The sequence below is a fragment of the Talpa occidentalis genome, unplaced genomic scaffold (genome assembly GCF_014898055.3).
Source record: "Talpa occidentalis isolate TD23 unplaced genomic scaffold, MPIMG_talOcc4v2.1 talOcc4.3, whole genome shotgun sequence".
In the NCBI taxonomy this organism is placed as follows: domain Eukaryota; kingdom Metazoa; phylum Chordata; class Mammalia; order Eulipotyphla; family Talpidae; genus Talpa; species Talpa occidentalis.
In genome coordinates, this window is record NW_023603184.1 from 27948128 (window position 1) to 27960332 (window position 12205).

The following is a 12205-nucleotide window of genomic DNA, read 5'->3' on the forward strand; positions in this document are numbered from 1 at the left end:
GAATGACTTGTAGCTGGTTGAGTCCTGAGTGCTTTACCACTGATTTGTTTGCATGCATTTGTCTTGGTAGCAGCCATAGTATAGAGAACTCCTTTTCGCCCTTCCTTTTGGATGAAGCGCAGCAGGCTAGAGGTGGCACTGGTAGTAGAGAGTGTTGATTCTAGTGGTGTGACAGTAGCGGTCATAGCAGCAGGAACGACATATTTTCAATTGGGCTTAATGAGTCTTCCAATTTTCCAAATAAAATTATACTGTTACAGGGCAGGGAGAGGGGCATCCCAGGACCCCCAAACCTGCCCACTTTAAACAGGTTCTTGCCATCTGCTGCATCAAGACAAAACATGTAAGACTTTAATGGAAAGGAACGTTAATACAATTAGTGTGCAGCAAAGACAAAAGAATACAGTTTCCAAATCCAGCAGTAGAAGTTACCCATGCCCTCGAAGTTACCCATTCCCTGGAAGGTAAATGCCCAGCCAAACAGGGTTGGCTCAAAGCAGGGCCACTGAAACCTGGAAGCCTGTTACAAGTCTAAGGCACCTTCTGGTGGGGACCCATAGGATAGAGGCACATGGGGCCCAGCACATCTGGGACAGAAGGAGCAAAATCAGGAAAAAGCTGTTTTTATTAACCTCCCCATGGGGCCCACGTCTGTTTCAACCAGTCCAAGACCAAGAAGAAAATGCAGTTTCTTCACATGTCTCTTTGCTCCATGTGCCTCCTCTAGGTTTCTTCCTTGCATCTAATCATTCTTCCTTCCTCTCCCAGTCTTCTCTCCAGCTTCTTCTCCCTGCTCAGCTCCTCCCTGCCTTGGGTGGGGCAGGGAACCTGGAACCTCCCCTTTTCCAGGGGACCACCCTGTTACAGTTTCAGATATTGGAAAAGCTTGATAGAGACCTTTTCCAGAAAAGTCAGATTTACTGAGGCATAATTTATATACAATAGAACTTGCCCTTTAAAGGCACACAGTTTAATGAAATTTGGCAAACTTTTAGTTATTTACCGCCACACCACAATCAAGATACAGAATATCTCCACCTAAAAAAGTTTTCTCATGCCCCTAGTAGTCGTTTCCTTCCCCTACCTCCAGACCCTGCACCTGCTAATCTATTTTCTGTCCTCATATTTCCTTTCTAGAATATCATTTTAATGGATTTGTGTAGTATGTAGCATTTTATATCTGACTTCTTTCATCTAGTGTAAACTATGAGAGTCATCTAAGTCCTTGCAGGTATCACTAGTCTTCCTTATTTATTTATTTATTTTTTATTTTTATTTTTTTTTAAAGATTTATTTATTTATTTATACAAGCACTGGGTACAGTCAGAAGCGCGGGAGGGCGAGAGAATTCACCAGAGCCAGAGCGGGGAGCAGAACAGGCAGAATGATGAAGTACACTGCTGAGGGGAGCAGCGGGCGGCAGGAGAGGTCTGCGCGCCATGTGGGACCCTCCTCTGGTGGCCGGGGAGCAGCTGGGGATCGAACCAGCATTGCAGAGGTTGTGGGCAGCTCCACAACCCAGCGCTCAACCGCTGCGCCACGGGGGAGGCCCACTAGTCTTCCTTTTTAATTCCTGAATGCCGCAATTTGTCTATCCAGTTACCAGCAGACGGATATTCAGGTTGTTTCCAGTTTTTTTTGACTCACAGTAAAGCTCTTACAGATATTTGTGTGAACTTTTTAGGGTGGTCATATGTCTTCATATGTTAAACTTTGTAAGAAACTGCCGAACTCTTTTCTAAAATGACTGCACTGTTTTGCATTCCAGTGAGCAATGTATGAGTATTTATTTGCGCTGCACCCTTGTTGGTACTTGGCAAAAGTCAGTTTCTTTTAGTTTTTTAACCATTCTGGTAGTGTGTAGTGATATCTCTTTGTGGTTTAATTTGCATTTCTCTAATGACTAATGATGTAGAACATCTTTTCATGTGTTTGAGGTTTCCTAATAAGCCTGATCTAGAAAACTTACTTTATACAAGCATTACATGATTACAGTTTTACTAGGTACTGATAGGAGAGAGAGAAGAAAAGGAGTTTGTTTTACATGAGAAAACACTGATGATTATGGTAATTGTAAGCATTTTGGTAGGCTATTTGAGGAAGGGTTTATGTATAGTTAGCTGGTTTGATGAAAAGGACAGTGGTTTGGGAATCAGTCAGTTCAGTGGTTTGACTTTTTTTATTGTTTAATTATACCTTTTTCTTCTTTCATTTGGAATGAGGGAGTTGGAATTGACAAAGTACAATTTTTTATGTAAATTATAAATCTACATGAATTTTAGTTAGTAGGGTTTTTTCTTTCGCTATTCTTTTAGTCATAGGATTTTAAACTTTGTGAGGTTTTTTTTTTTTGTTGTTGGTGGGACCCTTGCCAGTGGCCGGGGATCGAACTGGCACTGCAGAGGCTGCGGGCAGCCTCACAACCCAGCGCTCAACCGCTGTGCCACCAGGGGAGGCCCTAAACTTTGTGTTTTAATCAGAAAAAAAAAGTTGAAGATTTTTTTCCTTTTGGTGAATCTAATTGCCCCCCAAAAGACAATCTATTTGAAATTTTAAATACTATAAATTATGTTTTATTATAGTTGAGGATTATGTTTTTCTTAAATCTTTTATAAGGATAATTGCTGGTAGTTTTATAGTAATGTCTTTAGTGTGATGTTATTATAACTTATCGGGCATTTTCAGGATATTCTCTTTTGTTTTTAGAAAAACTGTTAACCCTGAGAGTGCGAGCTCAGTGGCTTGCATAGGATTGCATTAGCTAAAGAAAAAAAGTAACACATTGACCTGAGGATTCTAGCCTAGATGGTTTGCCCCTGCAGTACATAGTTCTTTGCATTATAGGTCATTCCAGTAGGAAATAGTCTTTAAATAGATTTATAGAACCTTAACATTTTTTCAGCTCTTTAATTTTATGTTCAGAGTATTATAGGAATGTAATATTCTTAGATTAAAATGATTGTCTTTGCTTCTAGTAAAAAAAGTAGGACAGTAGATAATATAAACAAGCTTCTTTGATTTAGTAATAATGCAACAGAACATTCAAGACCTGTAAACAAGTCAGTTGTTTTCACAAGCTGAGTCACTACTTGTCAACAACTGCCTACTCATGGAAGAAAATTTAACGGCAATCAAAAATAAAGATACAGGAATAGTAAAAGGAATATTTCTCCTCTTGAGACTAGTGTTAGTTTCTAAGTTTAGATACCTACAGTGTATTATTGGTGGATCACCCATTATCAGTAGTAGGAAAACTATTAAAAGGAGTAAGACAGAAGTGGGAGGAGTATTAAGCATAGAAGAGGAAAAAGAATGCCATTATAATTATAATGCAACAAGTATGTTAACATTATATAGTCATCTTAAAACCTGTATTTCTTAAGAGACCTGTGTTCATATGTGACTTTAGGCAAGTCATTTCAGGTTTCTGTATTTCTTTTCGTTCCTCTGTGAAATAAATACCTTGATCTGATGTCCAAAGGTCCATCCAGGTTTAAATATAATTCTGTGCCATACGTGATGAATTATCTTATTGATTGACTGTTAATATTCTTTTAAATTGCTGAAACTTGCCATTGTTTTCTACTAATCCAATGAATGTTTTTTTTGAAAGATTTATTTATTTATGCATACAAGAAATGGGGTACAGGCCAGAGGTGTGGTGGGTGAGAGGATTCACCAGAGACAGAGTGGAGAACAGAACAGGCAGATTGAATGAAATATACTGCTGAGGGGAGCAGTGGGCAAGTCAGCAGAGGTCTGCTGTGCTATGTGGGTAGCTCCCTGGCCAGGGATCAAACTTGTGCTGCAGTGACTGCGGATAGCCTCAGAAGTTGCATCTTAACCCCTTGCTTCACCAGGGAGGCCCTAATCCAAAGAATGTTTGTTTTTTATTTATTTATTTATTTATTAAGATTTATTATTTATTTATACAAGCACTGGGCACAGTCAGAAGTGCGGGAGGGCGAGAGAATTCACCAGAGCCAGAGCGGGGAGCAGAGCAGGCAGAAGGACCCAAGTACACTGCTGAGGGGAACAGTGGGCAGCAGGAGAGGTCTGCGCGCCATGTGGGACCCTCCTCTGGTGGCCGGGGAGCAGCCCGCCATGTGGGACCCTCCTCCGGTGGCCGGGGAACAGCGGGGATTGAACCGCCGCTGCAGAGGCTGCGGGCAGCTTTGCAACCCAGAGCTCAACTGCTGCGCCACGTAATTTTTTGTAAATAAAAATAAGTTACATAGGATCCAAAGAGTTTTATGTTTTGAGTTTTCTAATTATAAGAAGGTGTTCAGGAAGCTTGTTTTGTAGGTATTTTGGAAGAAAATAGAATACAGTTATCTGTGAAGACCCTGATACTAGAGCATTGAGGGGTAGTTATGAAAAAAGTTTTTAAAAATTCTGTATATTATGGATATTAACCCTTTGTCATATATATATTTCCAGATATTTTCTTCCATGCCATGGGTTATCTTGGTTCTGTTGATAATATCTTTTGATACACAAAGTTTTGAATTATGATCAAGTGCATTTTATCTATTTTTCCTTTTGTTGTCTCTGATTTTGCTATCATATTCTAGAAATCATTGCCAAATTCAGTGTCACAAAGCTTTTCTCCTATGTTTTCTTCTAAGAGTTTTATAGTTTTAGCTGTTACATTTAGGTCATTACCCCATTTTGAGTTAATTTTTTGCTATTCATTTCTGATTGCATAAATAGAAATAAGTACTTTAAGACTAAAGTTTCAACACTGAGTAAAAATTTTACTGCTGGAGAGGCAACTTGATTTGGTATAGAGGAGTGGAGGTGAGGATAAGACTCAAGACTCAGAAAGGGGGAAATGGTAAGTTTTTAAAGACTAATTTCTAATCCATATTAGATAAGCAGATTCTCTCCATGCCTCTGATTACCTGATAATATGGTCAGTTATTATATATGCACTATATAGTCACTATCAGACTTTTCCAGAAAGTTCTCTTCTTTTCATGATGTATATAATTAAGGTACCACATCATTATGGTGTTACATAATTATGGTACTTTAATAATTGCTTAGAAATAAGGTATGCATCACTCACCAGGCTAGGTGGCTAGATCAGAATTTATCACCGTCCCTCTAGGACCACTTTTTTTTCTGCAAATACTACATTTTTTGTTTGTGAGAGGTTACCAAAATAAAATTTTCTGTAATAAAAACAGGAAGACAGAAGAGGAAAAATCCTTTCATTCTTCATGTCTTTTATTTCAGTTCTAAGGGCTTCAAGATTTTTTTTTTTAATAAAAAAATTGTATTTACTTAGAAGCATTCAGAATGTCAACAATACAGCTGCAACTTTTTTTTGCAATTGAAGAGTGGTATTCAGTTAACAGAACAACAATTATTTCGTATAAGCTGCATCAGAGACAGCTGAAGATGAAAAACTACCATCCCCATATATAACTAATTTGTGCTGTGCACCAACAAGAACCTGCTTTAAATTTCCATGCCAATTTACAACCCCCATACTGTACCAGGCAAGGTTAGTGGCTATTGAAAATACCACCAGGACAGGGCTATCTAAAGACACATTTGGTAGTGTGTTAACTATACAAAAAAAGACACTGTACAGTTTAAAAACAAATCTCAATTTTTTTCTTTAAAAGGAGTAAGTTGTGTACAGGGGGATTAAATGCTTTATAGACAAGAAAAAAAAAACTGCGCTAGAACCAACTTATTCATCATCATCATCCTCTTCATCTTCATCATCTTCGTCTTCCTCCTCTTCCTCATCCTCTTCATCTTCCTCATCTTCCTCCTCTTCCTTCTTTTTCTTGCTCTTTTCCGCCTTGACGACCCCTTTTTGGCCGCATCAGACTTTCCTTTTGCTCGGTGTGCAGCAATATCCTTTTCGTATTTTTCCTTCAATTTAGCAGCCTTCTTTTCATAGGGCTGCTTGTCATCTGCAGCGGTGTTATTCCACATCTCTCCCAGCTTCTTTGCAACATCACCAATGGATAGACCAGGATGTTCTCCTTCGATTTTTGGGCGATACTCGGAACAAAACAAGAAAAAGGCAGAAGGAGGCCTCTTGGGTGCATTGGGATCCTTGAACTTCTTTTTTGTTTCCCCTTTAGGGGGGGATATAAGTTTTCATTTCTCTTTCATAACAGGCCTTATCCGCCTTTGCCATGTCTTTCTTCAAACTTTTCTTTTTCTTTAGCAGACATGGTCTTCCACCTCTCTGAGCACTTCTTAGAAAACTCTGAGAAGTTGACTGAAGCATCTGGGTGCTGCTTCTTGTGCTCCTCTCAGCAAGTTTGCACAAAAATGCATATGATAACATTTTGCCTCTCGGCTTCTTAGGATCACCCTTGTCCATGTTTAATTACTTCTCCTCAGTGAGGCACAGAGTCACCCAGTGCCTGTCCAGCTCTCACTTGCCCTGGTGCTGTCTCTATGGAGCTCAATGTACTGCAATGGCTGTGAGAGCGGGAGCCAGACGCAGCCTCACTTTCTCCGCTCTGTAACATTATTCTCAAGATTTTTTTTTTTTTTAAAGATTTATTTATTTAGGGCCTCCCAGTGGTGCAGTGGTTGAGCTCTGGGTTGCGAAGCTGCCCGCAGCCTCTGCAGCGCAGGTTCGATCCCCGGCTGCTCCCCAGCCACCGGAGGAGGGTCCCGCATGGCATGCAGACCTCTCCTGCCACCCGCTGCTCCCCTCAGCAGTGTGCTATGGTCCCTCTGCCTGCTCTGCTCCCCGCTCTGGCTCTGGTGAATTCTGTCACCCTCCTGCGCTTCTGACTGTACCCAGTGCTTGTATAAATAAATAAATAAATAAATAAAATTAAAAAAAAAAATATTTATTTATTTATACAAGCACTGGGTACAGTCAGAGGCACGGGAGGGTGAGAGAATTCACCAGAGCCAGAGCAGAGAGTAGAACAGGCAGAGTGATGAAGTACACTGCTGCGGGGAGCAGCGGGTAGCAGGAGAGGTCTGCGTGCCATGTGGGACCCTCGCCCAGTGGCTGGGGATCGAACTGGCGCTGCAGAGGCTGCGGGCAGCCTCGTAACCCTGTGCTTAACTGCTGCACCACCGGGGAGGCCCTCATGATACCTTTTTCGTGATACTTTTAAATACCTGCTAATTGCTCACATCTTCTCATAATTTCAAAGTTCTTTCGTGTTTCGTGAAGTGTGTTAACCATTTATTTCATAATGTGACTGATAGATCCAATATTGAAACTTTTATGTGTGTCAACTGCTATATGTTATTTACTGACTCTCACTCATGAGGACTTTTTCTTTATGTATTTAGTGGTTTTTAAAAAACAATTTTGAGCTGTTCATTTTTATGAAATTAACTTTTATGGAAGTTATTTGAGTTTTGATATATAGGTGGGTGGGTTCTTCTAGGAAAAAAATTATTTCTTCCAGGTACCTTGGAACACTGCTGTTACAGAACTGTTTTCAATGGAAGTCTTGGTTTGGAATTTTTCATACCATCAGAGTGCAAATTGGAACTGTATCATGAGGGCCAACTTGTGGCTATGTTAGCAAATGACCAGGGACTCCAAACTGTTAAAGGTGTACACTCTAAAGTGGGGGTCCCGCCATTCACATGCATAAAAGCTAAGGAACCATGTGTGAAAGATCTTTAATAGAATTAATGCGCACAGAGAGAGAAGAGAGGAAAGGATATTCCTAACAAAATTACAAAAATTACCTATCTCCATGGCTGCAAATTCCCAGCCAGTTATGTTTGGCATGAAGTGGGGTCACTGAGGCCTGAGCCTGCCACAAACCTAAGGGTGCCTTCTTCCAATGAACTACAATAATGAGGTTAGACAGTTTCCAAAGAGCTGGAATAGGTGAGACACAAAATTCAAAATGTACCACATAATCCAGCCTTAAGTCAAGGTAACAGCTGCTGTTATCTCTGCGAAGGACCATTTTGGACTACATTTTAAGCTTCTCTGATATAATTCTTTGAAGCTTCCTCCGGGTTATTGAAATATTTTATTCCTTATAATTGCTTGTATAATATTCATGGTATGAATGTACCAGAGTTACACTATTTAGGTGTTGAGGACATGCGAAGTATTTAGTTTTGGGCTATTTTTAATAAAACTGCTAAAAAAAAATCATGTATAGGTTTTTGTGTGACCATAATTCTTCATTTCATTTTGTTAAATGTTAAAGCATGCAGTAGCTGGGTTGTATGGTAGTTGCAAATTTAGTTTTTTAAGAACTTTCTAACGTGTTTTCTAGAGTAGCTCTACTGTTTTACATTCCCACCTGGAAGGTATGCATTCTTGCCAGCATTGGGTGGTGTCTTCTTAATTTTAAACACTGATAGGTGTGTGATAGTATATTATTGTGGCTTTAATTTGTATTTCCCTAGTGACCAGTGATCTTGAACATCTTTTATGTGTTTAGTTACCATCTGTTTATGATCTTTGCCAAATGCTTTTGTGATTTTTGGCCTATGTTCTATTGGATTATTTGCTTTTTAAAATCATTTGATTTTCAAAGTTCTTTATATAGTGTAGATACTACTAGTCTTTTGTTCATATGAATTTTGAAATATTTTCTGCCATTCTGCCGCTTGTCTTTCCTCCTCAACAGGGTCTTTGCACGTAGACATTTTTAATATTGATGATGTCCTATTTATCAATATTTTCTTGTATTAATCATGCTTTTGATGTTAAATTTGAGAATTGGCCCACTGAGAATTGAACCGGTGCTGCATAGGCTGTGAACAGCCTCACAGCACTGCACTCAACCTGCTGTGCCACTGGGGAGGCCCCTCCCTTGAATTGCTTTTGCACTTAGAAATCAGTTGCGTGTATTTATTTGTATGGATCTCTATTAATGTTCCAATGATCTGTATGTCTCTCCCACTACTAATACTGCACACTCTTAATTACTATGGGTATATAATGTCTGAATTTGGTTGGACTGAGGCCTCCCACTTTACTCTTTTAACTGCTCCAGCACCTTTATATTTCAAGATAAATTTTAGAATAATCTTGTCTGTATCTTAAAAATCTTCCTGGAATTTTGATATGAATTTCTTTAAAATTGTGTGTGTATTTGAGAAGAATTGGCATATCTACTATATTGAATCTTTCACTGTAAGAACACATATGCCTCTCCATTTGTAATTACATCTTCTATTATCCCACTGTTATCTGAGTATACATATGATATGGTATGATTTCATTTCTTTTGAATTTGTTGAAGTTTACTTGGTATCCTAGGCTATGGTCTGTTTGGGCTTGTGTTCCATGGGCATTTGAAAAGAATGTATATTTTGTCCTTGTTGGTTGGAATGTTTTATAAATGTTGATTAGATCCTGTTGTTTGATGGCATTATTGAATTTTTCTATGTCTTTGATGATTTTCTTTATAGCTGTTTTAGCAATTGTTGCTAACATTTGTCCTTTTTTTTTTTAATAGAGGCATGTTTTATTTATTTATTTATTTATTTATTTGTTTGTTTGTTTATACATGCACTGGGTACAGTCAGAAGCGCGGGAGGGTGAGAGAATTCACCAGAGCCAGAGGGGGGAGCAGAGCAGGCAGAAGGACCAAAGTACACTGCTGAGGGGAGCAGTGGGCGGCAGGAGAGGTCTGCGCGCCATGTGGGACCCTCCTCTGGTGGCCGGGGAGCAGCCGGGGCAGCTTCGCAACCCAGGGCTCAACCGCTGCGCCACCGGGGAGGCCCTAACATTTGTCCTTTTATCACTATGTTAATGTCTGTCTGATAATTTTCTTTGTTCTGAAGTCTTCTTTATTTGACACTAATTTTAAAAATTCCCGGTTTCTTTCTGATTAATGATTGCATGGTATATTTTCCATCCTTTAACTTTCATATAAGGTATTCTACATGAAATATATGTTATATATAATTTGTGTAAAATATTCTATATATATGTAATTTTTGATGATATGTGTAATGTATCATTGTGTATCTGTGTATGTGTAGTAAATTCAGGCCATGTTTTTTAATCCTGCCAATATCTGTCTTTTAATTGTTTTTAGACTGTTTGTTTTTAATGTAATGATAAATGTTTTAGAGCTTTAATCTGTCATTTTTAAAAACATGCTAAGTACTTTATATACATTTATAACTTTACCAAGCAGTCTTTTTTTTTTCTTTTTTAAATTTTTTTTTATAGAGGCATGTTTTTATTTATTTATTTATTTATTTGGTTGTTTGTTTATACATGCACTGGGTACAGTCAGAAGCACGGGAGGGTGAGAGAATTCACCAGAGCCAGAGTGGGAAACAGCAGAGCCAGAGTGGGAGAGCAGAACAGGCAGAAAGACCGAAGTACACTGCTGAGTGGAGCAGCGGGCGGCAGGAGAGGTCTGCGCGCCATGTGGGACCCTCCTCCGGTGGCCGGGGAGCAGCCGGGGATCAAACCGGCGCTACAGAGGCCGCGGGCAGCTTCGCAACCCAGCGCTCAACCGCTGCGCCGCCACCGGGGAGGCCCACCAAGCAGTCTTTTAATTTTTACTTCAACTGTCAAACATTTAATAAAATCTCAATGAGATATGGAAAGTGTATTGTTCTTAGCCAAATTTGTTTGCTGTGTTCTTCCTTTCTGATGTTCTTAGGTGGTTTTTTAATCATTTCCTTTTTACTTAGAGAACTTATTTTAGCTAGCTCTACCATAGATAAATTCTTTTATTTTTCCTTCATCAGAGAACATCTTGAATCCTGCTTGATTACTGAAACAATTCCTGGATCACTCTTGAAGGACAACTTTTTGGATATAGGATTTTGGGTTAATAATTATTTTCTGCAAACATTTGAAGACTATTTTGCAACTTCTGGTCTCTGATTTCTGATAAGAAAAGTTATCTGATCTTTTGTTCATTTTGTTTGTCTTTTTTTTGTCTCTGTATCTTATTTAGTTTCTAATGCCATCTTCAAGCTCGTTAGTCTTTTCTTTCAGTGGTAATTATCTGTTAATTCCACCCATTGTGTATTTCATCTCAGATATACTTTCTATCTCTAGAAATTTGAGTTGCATTTTAAAAATATCTACCATGTTCTCCCTTAACATTCACTCCACAACCTTTTTGTAATGTTAAATATTGTTTATGGCCTTGCCTGCTACTCTATATCACTTCTGGTTGGATTTTCACTGATTTTTCTTCTCACTGTGGGTCAAGGTTTTCTATTTTTTTGCATGCTAGACATAGCAAATTTTATCTTCATGAGTGCTGTGTATTTTTTATTCCTCAGCTCTGTTCTCAGGTATAGTTAATTTATTTTTAAAAGTTTGATCCTTTTGAAGCAGATTTTTCAGTTTTGTAATATTAACAAGAGTGTGCTTTAGAGGGAACCTAATTTGGTTCCATTGTTGAGACAATACTCTTTCGAGTAACATTACCTGATGCCCTTAATATTATGAGGGTTTTTTGTTTTTTGTTGTTGTTTGCCTTTCCTATTCTGCTGGTGAGCTCTAGGGATTTTTGCTGTGGTTCTTCCCCTGTCTCAGGTAGTTTCTTCACAAGCATATTTTGATAAATATTCAGCTGAATACTCAAGGAAGACCTCTGTACAACTCTCTTGTATTTGCTATTTACCCGGCTTCTTTCTAATATTTTGCTCTGTAATTTTTTAGCTGAATTGGCCCTCTTGAACCTTCAAACTCATCTCTTTATTCAGGGAGCTTGGTGGTCTCTAAATTGTGTTCACCCTCCCTCACTGCAACCTGGAAGGTGATTTATTTTGTTTGTATCTGCTTTCACAGGCATTGTTATGCGTTGCTTGTTTAATATTTGAATACTCTTGTTTCGTATATTTGTCTGTTTTGTAGTTTTTTAAGGTAGGGCAGGTAAGGTAAGTCTGATCTGCTATTTCATCTATACTCACAGTGGACCTTATTGGAGATAGACAACAAACAAGTAAAATACAAATACATCATAAACAAATACATTAGGTGACTGTAAGTACTATGGAGATACCTAAAGCAAGGAAGGCAGATGAAGACTACCAAGAGGATTAATTTAAAATAGGATGGTGAGAACACCACATTAAGATACTGACTTATACCCGTTGTCTTTTGCTATGTAGAAATCTGCCCTAAAACATACTGACTTTTGTTCAGGGATGTACAGTTTGGTCAAGGCTGGTCGGGGATACCTTGTTTCTGTTCTGTTGTCATCCTAGACAGCTAAAACACTGGGGCCTGGAATCTTTTGAATACTTCTTC

General features: G+C 38.8%; 1 protein-coding gene and 1 pseudogene across 2 annotated transcripts in view; one reads left to right on the plus strand and one right to left on the minus strand.

The window, feature by feature from the left end:
* The window catches only part of USP47 (ubiquitin specific peptidase 47), a 96361-nt gene that overhangs the window by 11756 nt on the left and 72400 nt on the right, over positions 1 to 12205 (plus strand). The window lies entirely within an intron of this gene.
* LOC119255476 (high mobility group protein B1-like) lies at positions 5624 to 6390 on the minus strand (annotated as a pseudogene).